Genomic DNA, 15256 nt, shown 5'->3' on the forward strand with positions numbered 1-15256 from the left:
TAAGTTCGAATTGCAAAGTTAGTTATAACCAGTAAGCATTTCTTGGAAAGGCGAACTTTAAGACGTCGAAAGAAAATATAAGCTGTAAATTATTTTATGCATTATTGCGTATGTATGTTTTGATAAATATTTATTGAGTAAAATTTAAAATAAAATTCATTTTTGTTTACTAAGAATATCGTTAAAAAGGTGTTCTGGCCCATTAGCTGTTTTCTGATCCCGCATTCGGCCCGCATGCAATTTAAGTTTGTGATCACTGCCATATGCTTTCATGATTATATTTGCATCATATTAATAAACTCACATAATACACATGGGACCTTGAATATATTGATTTTTATTTCTGTTAATGTAAAATAAGGCATGCTGTATGTATAAGATGCGTAAAAGGAATACGAGCTAATTTCCCTTAGCAAGTCTTTCCAGAAGGCATCACTCCTCGGGCGGACTTCAGGTGCACACATTTCTGTTCAAATTGAGGGAATAGAATAGAATAGAATCGGTGATTTCTTACTGAGTTATAGAAATATTTTGAAAACATTTCAATATGATATCATTTTTCACATAAGAACTATTTAATAAATTGATAATTTTAAAGCAAAAACTATCTATAGTAGAATAAATCTATAAATCATTCTCTAAGCAAAACATCCATGTATCCAGTATTTAGATCCGTGTGCATCTGATTCTTCATTTTAAGCAATAGGCATAAAATAACATTCAAAAAATGCTGTTTTGAAAACCTTAAAAATGTTCCCTATGATGTTTAGTTGCTAGTACCTAAATTGGATTCCATCATAGTCGATAATTTATTACCTTTTGGTTATACAGATATTATTGACATATTTAATCTTTTGATTTGCAATATGAAGTTCCAAAATTGAATAGAGCGACTTTTAGTTAGTACTGCATTAGTACTTTTAGTTAGTACAAATAAAGCAACACTTATTAATGTAACAATTAGCATACTTGTAGTTTATGCTAATTTCTTTTATCAGTTTTCTCTCATGTAGTTACCTTGAGCTGAAAATCTGCCATTACACGTCTGGTCTACAGTGAAATTGACTGGAGATGGCAACTTGCAGCATTATAATCCGTAGGCTTCAGTTTACCAGCATTCATCCTTAAAACGTTTGGTGGTAGTTATCGTGTCCATTTTTGCGATGCTATGCACCGATTGTGTTCAGATGATGAAAAGTCTAGTGGATACACCAGCAAACACAGAAATAAAATATTAATTATATGAAAGAAATGTCGGACGTTGCATGAGACATGCACATTCTCTTATTGGTAGATGGCTCCAAGTTCTCTCTGAAAACATAGAGCAACGCAGGCTCTGACGCATCTGCAATGAAACACTGGCTGGTCACATATGCCTACTGAGCGCCGCCTGAGATAACCACTGACCTGACTTTGTTGTAAAAGTCTTACAGTGTTAATAGTCATCTTGGCAGAAGGGAAAATTTCCTCCGTGTAAAAATATACATATAAATATTACATGGGCATACAAGGCCTGTGTATAAGCATAGATATGTTGATTACAATCATTGTCTTGTACAAGTTACATATGATAGATACATAAAATCATGACAGCTATGTGTACATTTAAACATAATATGAATTCATATTTACAATACTTTTACTGAGATAATTAAATTAAACTTTTAATTCATTTACACATTGACTGGATTTTCAATATCATTTAAACTACTTCAAGTACATACAAACTGGATAGTAATATGCTTACATTACAATAGTTTTGCTCTTACAGTCCTGTTATTATTCTACGGGGTGAGCTATTTTTCTAGTGTTGATATTCAGTTGTAGTAATATTTTGAATTGCTATTAAAACTATGCTGCGAAGATACAATTCTCAAGAGAGGGGGAGAATTTTTAGTATCTTGCTGAGCAAAGCCTGATTACCTCCTCTATTTTAGTTTTCGTCTGCTTGTTGCCGCGGATGTTCTCCGCCCATTGCGGCCAGTATTCACTGCTTGGCATTTTTAAATGCAGTTTATCGGTTTGTGGGCAGTTGAAGAGGAAGTGATCTGCATCACCTACCGCACCACATTCACACAAATCTGATGCTCGTATGCCGAATCTTTTAAGATAATGTGGGAAGGGACCATGGCCAGTGTAGAGTTGAGTTTGTGCTCCGCTGTATGTATTAACTGAGCACGTGACTTTTGGAAAGAACTTGTAGGTTCTCCTCCCTGTGCTTTCCCTTTCCCGTCTTTTCTGCCATTCTTGTAAAAGGCTATTGAGCGTGATTTTTTTAAATAGGACTGCGGAACACTTACTGCGTTTTCCAATCTACTGGAGTCATTGGCAGCAGATTTCGCAAGCAGGTCCGCCGCTTCGTTGCCAGTAATACCCACATGAGCTGGAACCCAGATCAGGATAGGTCTGTCATCTGGTGGGATACTTAGAAGAATTTTCTGAATATCTTGCACCAAAGGACTCCTTGTCTTGTGCCCTCGGATGGACTCCAAACTTGAGGCAGAGTCGCTATATATGTTGACCTTTAATCCTAATTGATATTTTGCCAAATTGATGGCTGATTTTAATGCAAGAAGCTCTACCTGAAAGGCGGTATTTTTGTCTGCCAGTCATCTTTCCCAAGTTTTAACCACTTCTCCTTCTTGGAGTACACAGTAGGCGCAGCCTGTGCCTTTCTCCAACTTTGAGCTATCTGTATAAATAGCAAATGCCTTCTCATTTGGCGGCGTGTATTGAATACAAGCGAGAAGAGTATATAATGCCGTTTTCTATCATAACTCTACTAGATGCTGAGTCCATATGATGATGCGTAATGCAAGACCTTCTGCTATCGATCTGCACACCTGGACATGACAATCAAAGTGCTGCACTGAAAAACGAAATTCATCAGTAAATATGGCGTCATGCCATTAATGAGTCCATGTGCGTCCTTCAACGAATAGACGCAGATGAATAATACCTTTAAAGGTTGATCTCTTTAAATCCAAATGTTGTAGACAACGTCGCGTTTTTGTGTCGCATACTCTAATTTATGAGCAAAGGTGCGTAGGCTGGTTGTAAAATCAGTACGGATCACGCTCACAAGATCTTTGTCTTGTCGATCTGATGTAATGGAGTCTTGTGACTTGTCATGTCACTCGGACCTACTGATTTCGTATTCACATGACAATTATCGGATTTTCTCCAAAGAAGCAACAATCTTCCATTAAGATAATCTTCAGTCACGATTCGATGTAGTTCTCCCACTATTAAATCCAAAAACGCGCTACTTTGAGTTCCGTTTTCTTTAATGAGCATATGCAGATTTTTTACGCAAATAAGCAGCGAACAAACACGATTCACGCATAAAAAACCTGTTTTCTTTACCACAGCTTTTAGACGGTGTCTATTCATGATATGCACATGTGCTGCATTATTAATCATTTGCAGTTCCTACTATCTATGCATAAAGCTAGTTTCAGCTCTGTTGATTTATTTTTGCAGACTTTTGTCTCGTAACGACTCTTCATGGCAATTGTTTTAACACCGCGTTTTCTTTTTATCAGTAACACATTAAAATCTATGAAAATTTGTTTCATTCACGTGTTTCTGAACTGTTATTTGTTTATTGTGGAAGCAACTTTAAAGAATTATGCGTCGTTGCTGATGTTAAATAATTCCGAAACCTTTTTTCGGGAAGTATTATAAGGCGCTTTTTTTAGTATTTTTTTTAATCTGTATATTATAAATGAGCTAAACTTAGTATTATTTTTTGTCGCCTACACATGTTTTCAGCCCAGATATTCTTTTAGCATGTTAAAGATAGATTTTATAATATTCTTTTGAATATTCATTTGGTATTTAGGCTTCACATATTTTCTCTCATAATATGCTGAAGAGTTTAATAAATTCTCTTGCATATTATAAGAATGGTTACCTGCGTAATTTCTCCGAAATGTTTTATAATTTATATCTAACGCTAGCATTGGCATATATAATTAATACGTATATTGATTTGTCTAGTTTAAAATTATATGGGCATATATATACGTTGTGTGATTGTCAATTGTTTTGTTTGTAATCTTGAAATAAAATTGTGAAGTGCGCAGGTTGTGCGATTGTCAGTCAGCTGTTCCGTAAGTAAATCAACGTCACCTTATTATGAAGTGGAAAATATTGTTGTTAGTTGCTTTCTGCAGTAAGAGCAGCCTTTCTGTAGATTCGGAAGCTTTTGGGGGTGAGTCGGGCTCTAGTTCATTATGCTTGAATGAAAAAGATTCCAGGGAAGGGGAACGTCTGGAAGAGATAGAGAGGTCCTTTATCATCTGTGTACTTACATGGAATACGCCGTACGCCATATAAAAAGAAAAAAGTATGAAGAACGCATCAATTCTCAGTCAGTTCTCAGTTAGATCATTTGAATCGCAGAATCTCATCATTAAGAATCTGAAGTCAAGTGATACTTTGGATAGCTCAAATGGTATAAAGCCTATCTGCAGACTAGAAAAGCCGTGAGTTCGAGTTCCGGTTAGAACTTAAGTCTCTAAAAATGATTTGCTCAAACTTGTTATTACTATTAATTTGAAATTATGCAACATTATTTGTTCCGTAAGTTATGAATGTTTTATGTTGTGAAATGTTTTCATGACTATTATTCTGATATATTTTAATAAACGCATTTTTGAGCTTTTCTAACTTTAAGAAATAGAGAGCAAAATAAAGTACAAAAGTGGTATGAACTGATGGCATGGCCTGATGGCATTTGAGCTTTTCTAACTTTAAGAAATAGAGAGCAAAATAAAGTACAAAAGTGGTATGAACTGATGGCATGGCCTGATGGCATTTGAGCTTTTCTAACTTTAAGAAATAGAGAGCAAAATAAAGTACAAAAGTGGTATGAATTGATGGCATGGCACATGTGATTGAATTCTGTGAGCTACCAAATTTGTTCTGAAAAATATTTGTTGCAACGATTTTTTATAAAATGTAACGTCAAGAATACTTTCTTTCAAATTTACGAATTATTTAGTTTTGGTAAAACCTTAGTCCAGAATTTTACTCTATAAAAATATTTTCAAATATCTGTAGTTTAAGTATTTTATATAGTTCCATTTTATTAAATTCTAGACTCCTTGAAGGCAATTTAAAACCTGGGAAAAGTAGAATATGACTTCATGAAAATAGAAAATGTTTAAAAAATGAGATACAATTTTTGTTTATTGAAAAGTGGACAATTTTTACCTTTAACATTAAGCGTAAGCTACTTTCCAACCTCCTTTGTTGCAGTACTGTTACAAGAGGACGGGATTCGTTAATAGGAAATCTTCAAATGCTTAAAAAATTGGTTTGCTTGCGTGGAATTATTTTAATCTCCAACTAATGGAAACGAGCTATAATTACATTCGACTGGATGGATTCTTAAGCATACGCTATCGATTTTGAAATCTGTTGCGAAGATCAAATCAATTAATAAGAAAATTTGGATCGTGGTACCTAAAATGGTTATTAAGACATAGATAACATACGAAACATATCAAAGCTGTAAGAAACTTAGATTTAGTTTAGTAGACATTTTAAAAGAAGAAGCGCCGCTTAGATCTTATAGTGGTTAGTGACGCCGGCTGCCGTACTAAAGGGCCTTGGCTTGAATCTCGCAGAAGTCATGGATGTTTGTAAATGTATAATGTCTGTGCAGCATGGGGGCACTTAAAATATACGGAGAGCCGAAAGTCCTCTGAAGTGTTTAGGTAATAAGAGAAGAAGAGTGGGCAGACGCTTGAAAACGTGCATTGAAGGAGACTCTGGGGTGCTGTCCTTCGAAATGGTGTTGGAATTGAGCAAAGTTTTACTGTCAACTGGAGGGTGCTAAGGCCCATGCTAATGAATGACGCAGTATTTGACTCTTTGCCACGACAAAATTCGGGGGATTTGTTCGCGGTATGTCAGACGTATTAGAATGGCAACAACACAAAAGTAGAAGCTTTTAATTTTCTAAATCATTATCATAATAACATTCCCAAAAAATTGTAAGTTGGAGCACCCAACAACAGTAATAACTATTGTTAAATCTGTTTATCTGTTATAAGGTTGAAAAGATAAACAATCAAAATAGGTTGCTGTAGCAACGATCAGAATAACATGGCTGACCTGTAGTGCCGATTGAGGGGTGAAGCAGGCGGAATAATTATAAATAAAAATCATTTTCATGAAAATGTTAACATTCTACACTGCTGAAATTATTTATAGATTTATTACTATATATTTCCAAAAAGAAACTGTAGATTTGACGTAACGATTTGAAAAGCTTAACCGGAAATAATTAAACAAATTAATGTAGAAGTTCGAATGTGCATATCTAATGAGTTCAAAACGCTAAAAGTAATTAAATAACGTATACCTGAATGAAGAGATCTTATTAAGGAAGAACTGAATATTTTTCTGCCTAATTTGCTACTATGCGTTAAAATGATAAACACATATATGAATGTGCTTGTAAAAATGATTGTCTAAATCAGTAGCTAAAATACATATCTGAAACTTGGATGACCGATATTTTTCCATTTTAGAGAAAATATACGAATGGCAACAAATACTCAAGTTATTTATTTCTGCTTACTTAACACAAGATATTAATTAATTATCTGTTGGAAAGAAGTAGTCAAAGCAAAGTCTTACAAAAAGGCTGCATTTAGAAATTTACCGTAGGTGAAAGACGGTTAGATATGCTCACCAGTAATCGAATGGATTGACTTCACATAAAGTTGAAGCCTCGAATTGTAGGGCAGTGTACCCAATGCCTTGACATACCCGTACCAAATAAACTAGGAGCTCCTGTGACAGATTATTCCGTTTCTTCTTTACTGTACTTATTTCTTTACTGTTCTTTTACTGCTTTCCAATAAAATGCGAGCTGCAGTTCAGCCTCCATTAACTTTAGTATTAGAAAAATTTACTGATTATACCTTAATTTTTATTGTAAAAAAGTATAATTACATAGAGTTACCATTAAAATTAATGCACCATAAAGGAAAGCAGTTAATGGAATCATGTTTAAAAAAGATGTTATAATGGAAGAGTTAAAGGATTAAAAGTTATGTTGGAGGGCACGGAACATGCAGAAATCAGTACATTGAGAGGAAACCTCTGGCAAAAATAACTCTGTTATACAACTCGATACGAAGACGAACAGATCTTTGAATAGCAGTTGCGAATATTACAATCTATCTTCAGTTTTATGCTTTGTATAGCAGTTTCGAATATTACAATCTATCTTCAGTTTTATGCTAATGCTCATGTGTCGTGCTTGCTGGATGGTGTAGCCGTGTCAGTTTCTTTGCGGCCATTGAACAGATGTTCTCACTGTTGTTATGCCTACAGAATGCATCGGCCTAGCCAGAAAACGAACATCCTGTGTATTGAGGAAATGTATGACTGCATGGGATAACATGCAGTTTTGCATTATCTTTCTGAAAGATAAAGTGACTGACAACCCGAAAATATAGCACAGTTACAGATATTAAAACTTCAGTAACGTAAGGATGGACGTTCAAAGTAAAGTGTTGGATTTGCAGGCTAGAGCTGAACGGGATGTGCATCCAATATCACCTCATCACATCAATCCAGATGCGGGGCAGATATGATGATGAGGAATGCGTGTTTCTCCTTAGTGATTGTTTTTATGGATAAGACTATTTTGATAATCTAAGGAGAAGCGAGATTTTCAAGAAAAGGTAGCTTGAAAGGTAGAAGATGCTGAGATATGCAAATGATAAGCATTTCACAATACGCGCACCTTGCATACAAGAATAATGACACCTCAAAGTAGTATAAAAAGACTGAAATGCCAGTTTTCATTTAGAAATCGCGTTTATTCGTGATACGTTTTCTGTGTTTGAGATGGTGGTGTGCTTTGTTTGAGGAGAAGGAGCTCAAAGCAGCACATCTCAGAATTCAATTCGGAAGAGAACTGTACCCAACAGAGATTACATATTATCGTGCCGCGCAAATGCTGCTCACGTTTGGTGGATATCCAAAGCATTCGATGCGTTCAAGAACGTCATGCGTAAATATATGTGGGATTTAAACGGCCTGCACTCACCTTTTCCTAAGAAGACAGACATCAGTCTGCATCACGGTGTCACCTGGAATATGTTAGGAATCGTATCCGTTAAAAAATAGGGTGTGGAACACAGAGCAACAAGTATCCGCACGTGCGATGTGGATTGTCAGAAACGCAATCATTTCTTCGGTATCCCTTTACATTGCAGCCTAGTAGTGCTTTCAACAATGCACATGGACATATCAGTGACATGACGGCATTTATTGTTGTTGAAATCATAAAAAATCATAATGGCATGCGTAATATCTATTGCATACTGTATTTTATTTGCCCTTTTTGGTATGGATGCGCCGAAACGAATGCGCATTGGAAGTTTACATTTTTTTATTATCATACTGGCTCAGCGTGAGGATTGATGGTATGGAGAAGCATTGCGTATCTCTTCCATCTCAAACAGTACGTGTATCCAGTGTCACCCTTTAAAGCCCTTATAGCTGGTACTCTTATCAGCCATTTTCTCGTAGCTTTTTTGCATCACCTTTCTATAGGACAATGAGAGACCGTGTGTTGGCCATGCTGTCCTAAGTTTCCTCAATACACAAAAGGTGTTCTTTTCCTGCCTTTACTGGTGCATTCTCTAGAACTCTCAACAATGAAAACGTCTGGTTATTGTTTGCACAAAGACTGGCACGACATCATCTGTCATCCAGAGCGTAGATGAACTATGGCATAGAATTGAAGCTGCATGACCTGATATACCGGTAACTGCCATCCACACATTTCTTGATTCCGTCTGCAGCCATATAGCAGCTTGCAAGAGGTGGATGCTCGAGGTGCTGTCTTCTGCATGTCCCGTACCTCAAAATTACCTGAAATTTGAATTATTTCATTCTTTCGTTTTAATATTTCGGTTAAATAAATATTATTCTGCTAAAATCTTTCCTTAATTTATAGAATTTTTATGGCCAACAGTGTAGTTACAACTGACTGTTGTGCATGTTGCATTACTTTTGAATTTCATTCTTTCTTTTCTTATCTTTGTCATTACGAGAAGGTAAAACAATGATGTATAATTCTTTCTTTCATGGTATAGCAGTTTTAATGGCTAGCAATATAATTATAACTGACTTTTGTACATAATTGCAATTTAAATTTAAGGTAACGCAGTAAGGTATAGTTTTGTGTTTTGTTTTTGATTGCAAAAGCTCTTTTTGCTGGTAAATGCAGTTTTTGCTAAGAAATATTTATAAAAATTCCTTTATTCGTTATTTTTTGAACATATTTAGAACGAGGAATGAATAGATATACATATGGTGTATTATTTTGTAACATTTATACGACTTGTTGTTGTATATTCTGCCTAGCGTTAGTGAGAATGACTACTTTTTATTTTGAAAGTTTTGCTTTTTAATATTTCATCATCTTGATGAAACCGTTCAACATCAAAATTTGTATAACACTGCTTGCACTCGTTGAGTAGCTGTTTTTTTAATGGGTGAGTCATTCGTATTGTGAAATATCAAAATGTCCACGTACTTTTGCTTTCTTCTCCTCTTTCCTCACTGCTGTGATAATTTCAAGCGAATTTAAAAGGAAGAAACTGAATTGATCTCTATTCCTAGGGTAAAAACTACAAGTTTATATTTCCTGAAAGTTTCTCGACGGATAACGCTTTTCAATAACTGTTCTGAGTAATGAATTGAAACGATAATATTAATAAAACCATCATATAAGATTGATTCTGCCTCAAGTTAAGATAATTTCAAGTAGTAGATTCCGGTAATTTCAAGTATTCGAGTTACGTTCATACGACAAAGATCGTTGTACCCAGGGCTGTGGAGTCGGTAGAAAAAAATGATCGATCCCAACTCCTGGAATTTTAAAGACTCCGACTCTGACTCCGACTTGACTCCGACTGCCTCATACATATATATATGTAAACATATACACGTGGGTTACAGCTTATTTTTAATATAAAAGATGTAACAGATGCTACAGAAAAAAATTGATGGCATAGAAAATTATTTATATTAATTAGCATTTATTTCGAAATGGAAAAACTAGCAGTAGTTATTTCTAAGAAACAGTATAACTTCGGCAAGACCTTCTTTGTTGGAGGGCCATAGATTGGATTTGATAAACTTCAGAACTGAGAACTTTCCACACTAACTTGAGTAGGAGGAAGAGCTATTACTGATAGGGCTACTTCTTTTAACTTTTCAGGATAGATTTTTTTATAAGTTCTAAAAGAGGTGTCTTGCAAGCGCAATCACATTTCTCTAGTGCTTCAAAGGCCGTGTAGGAATCTTGTTCGTATTTTCATTTTTATATTTAAAGACTCTTGGTTCTTTATTTTCATTCGCTTTGCCTTAACGTTTTCAATATTATCCAAAAATATTTCTCAGAATCTAATTCATCACAGGAAGAGGATGATAGAGGCTCAGTTGCTATGTTTGCAGTTTGACTGTCCTGATTCGAATTCTCCAATTGTTCTGAGAATAATTTAATTCTTAATTAAGGTTCATTGATGACTTTCTTTGCCTTTTTAATTTGTTCGTCATCCACGAAAATTCGGTGTTTCGGATCTACATATATTGAACCCAGTAAGATCTCATTGTCTAGCAAACTAATTTCTCTTTTCTTCATTGAAGAAATGATTCCTTTTGCAATAAACCCTCCATTTCAGAAAGAACAATCATCACATTCTTCCATTCTCGCCTCCTGTCAGTTCTTCAGATTGCAGCTTTTTTGTGGCTATATACGGTGTAGAAAGAAGAGTTTCCAATTCTGCAAGATCATTCCACAGTCTTTCTGATAGTAAAACATTAGGGCTATCTACATCTTCTAAAAAAGTTCTTAATTCTAACAACCTCTTTATCATCAAATTATGTACTTCCTTATCGCGTTGCTTAATCAATAATTGCTCCTTTTCCTGCTCCTAAGAATGGCATCAATTTTGGGAGTTCTTGCTGCTAATGCTGCTTATCTAAATTTACCAGTGAGATTTGTAACTAAATGAATCAGTTTAATCACTAATGGCAAATATCATATCCATCCTCCTCCCTTATATTTATTTATTAATATGTCAATAAAATAGAAAAAACTATTTATTAATGTATATAGTCCATAAATAAAAACAATAACTCAGCTTGCCATTAATTTTTTTTCAATTCATTTTAATTTGATTTAAAATTGAAACTTTCCAGCAAAAACTGGAGTCGGAGTCGACCTGTTTTTAGCGACTCCAGAGCTCCACTCCTTTTACCCCTTAATCTGCTCGACTCCGATTCCGACTCCATACTCCGACTCCACAGACCTGGTTATATCACATAAGTTAATTAGTAATATAATATATCCTGATGCTAGTTATTTACATAAATGTTTGGGTATAAAAATCAAAATGATAACTAAAATCTAAGTAACCAGTCAAAAAGTTGCGAAAGTGATGAAAAAGTTACATTTTTGCCGGTAGGAGTTACCTCGAATGGTATCTGTATTAGTTGCTAATTTATTATTAAAATAGTAACAGTTCTGGTTTGGATGACGTAATAAATGTATAATTTCAGTCATTTCAGTTAATTAAATTCAATTTTGATATATAAATAGTAGCCGTAGTTCTAATCTCCGTGGAAATGAATTTATTCATCGTATGTTAGAAACATACTGTATTAATGAAATATGCAGTTATAAAGTTTACCATTCCAGAAATCTGTTTCATATCATGTGTAATTATAATATCTTACAGCATTAGTATTGATTGAATTTTATATTTAGCCTAATTTTTCATGTAATTTCATTCAATCATTCTTCAAAAGAATGTATAAGTTGGAAAAAGTAATTATTCTCTCATGGAATACTGAACAACAAAATGAAAGCTAGAAGATAATTCCATATCTGAAATGATAAAGTGATATTTAAATTTGAAGCGAACGTGATCTCTTCATGTGCAGTTTAAGCTTTTTCTGTTTTTTAGTGCGTTAATAAAACAATTTTTTTTCTGAGTTTTATTTTTTGCATTATAATTTTAGTCATTATTATCAAGTCTAGATTACGTTTAAATTTTTTTTCCCACTGAGCACCTTAAAAATTTAATAGAATAAAAACACCATTTAAGAATTTTTGCCACAAAAAGGAATCATTTTTCTTCCTATAAAGTTTCTGAAAAACTGAAATGAAGAGAATGGTAATTCATTTCTTAGTATTCTGTTTCTGAAGTTAAAATAATATTTTCTCGAGCCTTTGCTCCCAAATTGTACAAAATATTTTAAATGGTTACTGTTTTGAACAATACAGATTAATTTATATTAATTAAGGCGTATTTATATTTTATGATATGTGAATGAGAATTAATAATATTCAGCCAACTTTATTACACTGAAATTTTACTTGGGTTTTGTTTTCATGATTTTTGTCATTTATTTAATAAAATTTGATCCATCAATGGCCGAGTGAATGAGACTATTGAACGTTTAAAATAATTTCTGATATTTATCGGAACAGTGTAACGATCTAACGATTATAAAATGTTAGTGTAATTTCTGTCAGTATGAATTCAATTTCTCTGTCACGTATATGATGCTTGAATCTTTAACTCGTTAATAACTCGTTAACTCGTTAACTAATAACCGTTTCAAAATTGTATTGTTTTCTTATATTTATTTTACTTTTCAGATAAGCATTTAACGGATACCCTAAATTAAAAGGAATATTTATTCTTAAAAGAAATTGGCATATCATTGATCAATAGAGAAGTATTCGGTAAGCATTTTTGTTTTTAGTAGATGATGAAATTTACGAATTTCTGGATATTACAAGTGCTGATTAACATTTTTTGTTATTTATTTAATTTCAGTTGTTTTTAGATTTATTTATTCTGAGCATAGAAGCACGTTTAGTGTAACATTTTAAGATTTTTAATTTGAAGAGCAATATGCATATTATTTTTAAATACTATTATAGGATGGAATATATAGAACGGTTTTTTGTATATCCGTTAACATTCTTATTGCTGTTGTTGTTGACTAATGCTCACTTGTCTGACCTATAGTCAGCCCAAGCCCACGAAATTCCTTGTGGCAGGGAGCGCTCTATTGTTGGCAACAGACAACTTGAGCAGTTTACGTGTGACAGTACGGGTGACAGTGTGACAGTTAGCTGTCCGGCCCTGATTTTGATGGGACCGGTCCCAGTCCGAGGGTTTCCACACTTCTTCCCCTACCATCAACCTCTCGAGAGGACTTTCGGCTCGCCGCAAATTTAGAGTGTCCCCATGCCGCATGGACGCTATACATTTAGAAACATCCATGTTTTCTCCGGAATTCGAACCTGGCTCTTCAGTCGGCAGTCAGCGATGCCAACCATTATACGGTTGGGCAGCGTCAATATTCTAAAATTTCGTAACAAATAATCTACGTAATCGATACTAAATTGCATTACACTGAAGTAGAGGTAAACGCATTTAATTGTTTTTTACCGTTTGATAAAAACTCTCAGTGAAGAAGTTTTTCTGATTGGCTAGTATCTGGGCTTCAATGAAAGGGAAAGTATTTGAGCATAATGGACAGTTGGTTGATGTCCATTTGAATACAAAGCAATGTTGATTACCTCCGTTAAAAGCAGCAGTTGTCTAACTCTCTATCACAAAAGCCATTTATGTGAGTATCTTAGTTAAAGTATGAGACAAAGGTTAGGTTTGGTTTATTAGATTACGGCAAAGCACACTAGGGATATTTGCCTAAGAGGAGGGATGCCTTCGTAGAAGACTTTTTAAGGGAAATTGGCTTGTGTGTACATTACACGTGGGAAAAACTACGAAAGTGTTCATGCAGGCAGCCCTTTTGCTGGACTTCGATCCTCGGACCGAACTACCAATTTTCAGCGATTTTTACCGCTTGGCAGCTGGTGGCCTTGAGACAAAGGTAGAGATTATTTGCGAGAGTTTAGCATTCAAAAATAGTGAAGGTGACGTATACAAATGGCAATATACATGGAAAAAAAGAAAGATTTTCAACTAGAAGAGAAGCATTCGCATAAGTATGCAAAAACGAATGTAAGAGTATTTTCGAATGTAAAGAGTATTCGAAAGCATATCTTTGCGTAAAATACTGTCGATGGCACGAAAGGTTAATGGTGGTGTGTGTTAATTTATGCGAATTTTATTGCAAACAATTGATATTATACTCAAGCCCTCTCCCCATTTTTATTAGACTTTAAAAGAATGATGTTTCGAACTTTTTTCTTCAATTAGTTACGGTATAAAATATCTATATTAAATATTCTAATATTCTTTTCTGCGTATCTTAAACAAGCAGTGTTCAATAAACACTATTTTTATTGTTGAATTCCTAAGTGCATTACGCCGATTGTTATTGATTTTCTGGCTTATTGTCTCATATTTTTCCCTTAACGGTCAGTTGAAAAATATTGATTTTCTGCCTATGTAATTTTATTAAATGTGTTTCTGTATTAACAGATGTATAAGCAAATTATTACTGTAAAGGAATAAATAGTCTAATTTAATACCACTCTGCAAAGAGGTATTTTCGTCGAGTCTTTCTAGCACAAAATGGACTATCGAGAACATTATCCGATAAATCACAATAAATATAATTGCTACATTTTCTTAAATGGTAATAAAAGCTTAACTTCAACTTCTGATTGGTGTATCTTTAGTTGCCTTCTTTTTTTTTTTTTTTTTTTTTCTTTTTCAATTCATGCTTATTAATTTTGCTTTTCAAATATCAGCCTTAGCTTATTCGCAGAATATCATTCTGAGAAGTAGAAATTAAGTATTAAGCACTGATAGTTCGGAAAAAGTTGTAAGACCTAGTTGACTTAGCTATTATAAAATGTAACTAGATTCACCTAAGTTGATCCTTGCGAATTCTCGCACAGGCTTGAAGATGAAAACAACCAGGGAAAACGTGTAAAAGCCCCTTTTATTGAACTCAAAATATTTAACAGATGGCAGGATTTTACGTGCTTACAAACCTCTTGCGGGAAGAACTCAAAAAAAATAACGTAACACAAAATTTAAAGATAAAGAGTAGTGCGAGTTTACACAATTAAATTTAAGCTAACAGGTTGACTCAGAAACCTAAGGTTAACAGTTGGTAGAAAACTAGCAACGTGCGTTCATAATAGCAAAATCATGCTCTGTCTAACCTTTTAACTCCAACAGTTTAAATATTCTCGTTCACCCTAACTCATTTACATCCT

At 34.2% G+C, this 15256-nt stretch overlaps 1 protein-coding gene across 6 annotated transcripts in view; it reads left to right on the plus strand.

Annotated features, from left to right (window-relative positions):
• Positions 1 to 15256, plus strand: part of LOC118189291 (uncharacterized) — a 243698-nt gene that overhangs the window by 128604 nt on the left and 99838 nt on the right. For 4 of the 6 annotated variants that reach the window (XM_085816014.1, XM_035359871.2, XM_035359872.2 and 1 more), the window contains exon 2: positions 12710 to 12796. The exons of the other annotated variants lie outside the window; for them this stretch is intronic. The gene's annotated coding sequence lies outside the window, so the exon portion shown is untranslated. The remainder of the gene's footprint in view (positions 1 to 12709; positions 12797 to 15256) is intronic. 6 annotated transcript variants of the gene reach the window in all.

Source organism: Stegodyphus dumicola, chromosome 4 (genome assembly GCF_044657685.1).
Source record: "Stegodyphus dumicola isolate Sdum_Otavi_A_Nest chromosome 4, ASM4465768v1".
Classification (NCBI taxonomy): Eukaryota; Metazoa; Arthropoda; class Arachnida; order Araneae; family Eresidae; genus Stegodyphus; species Stegodyphus dumicola.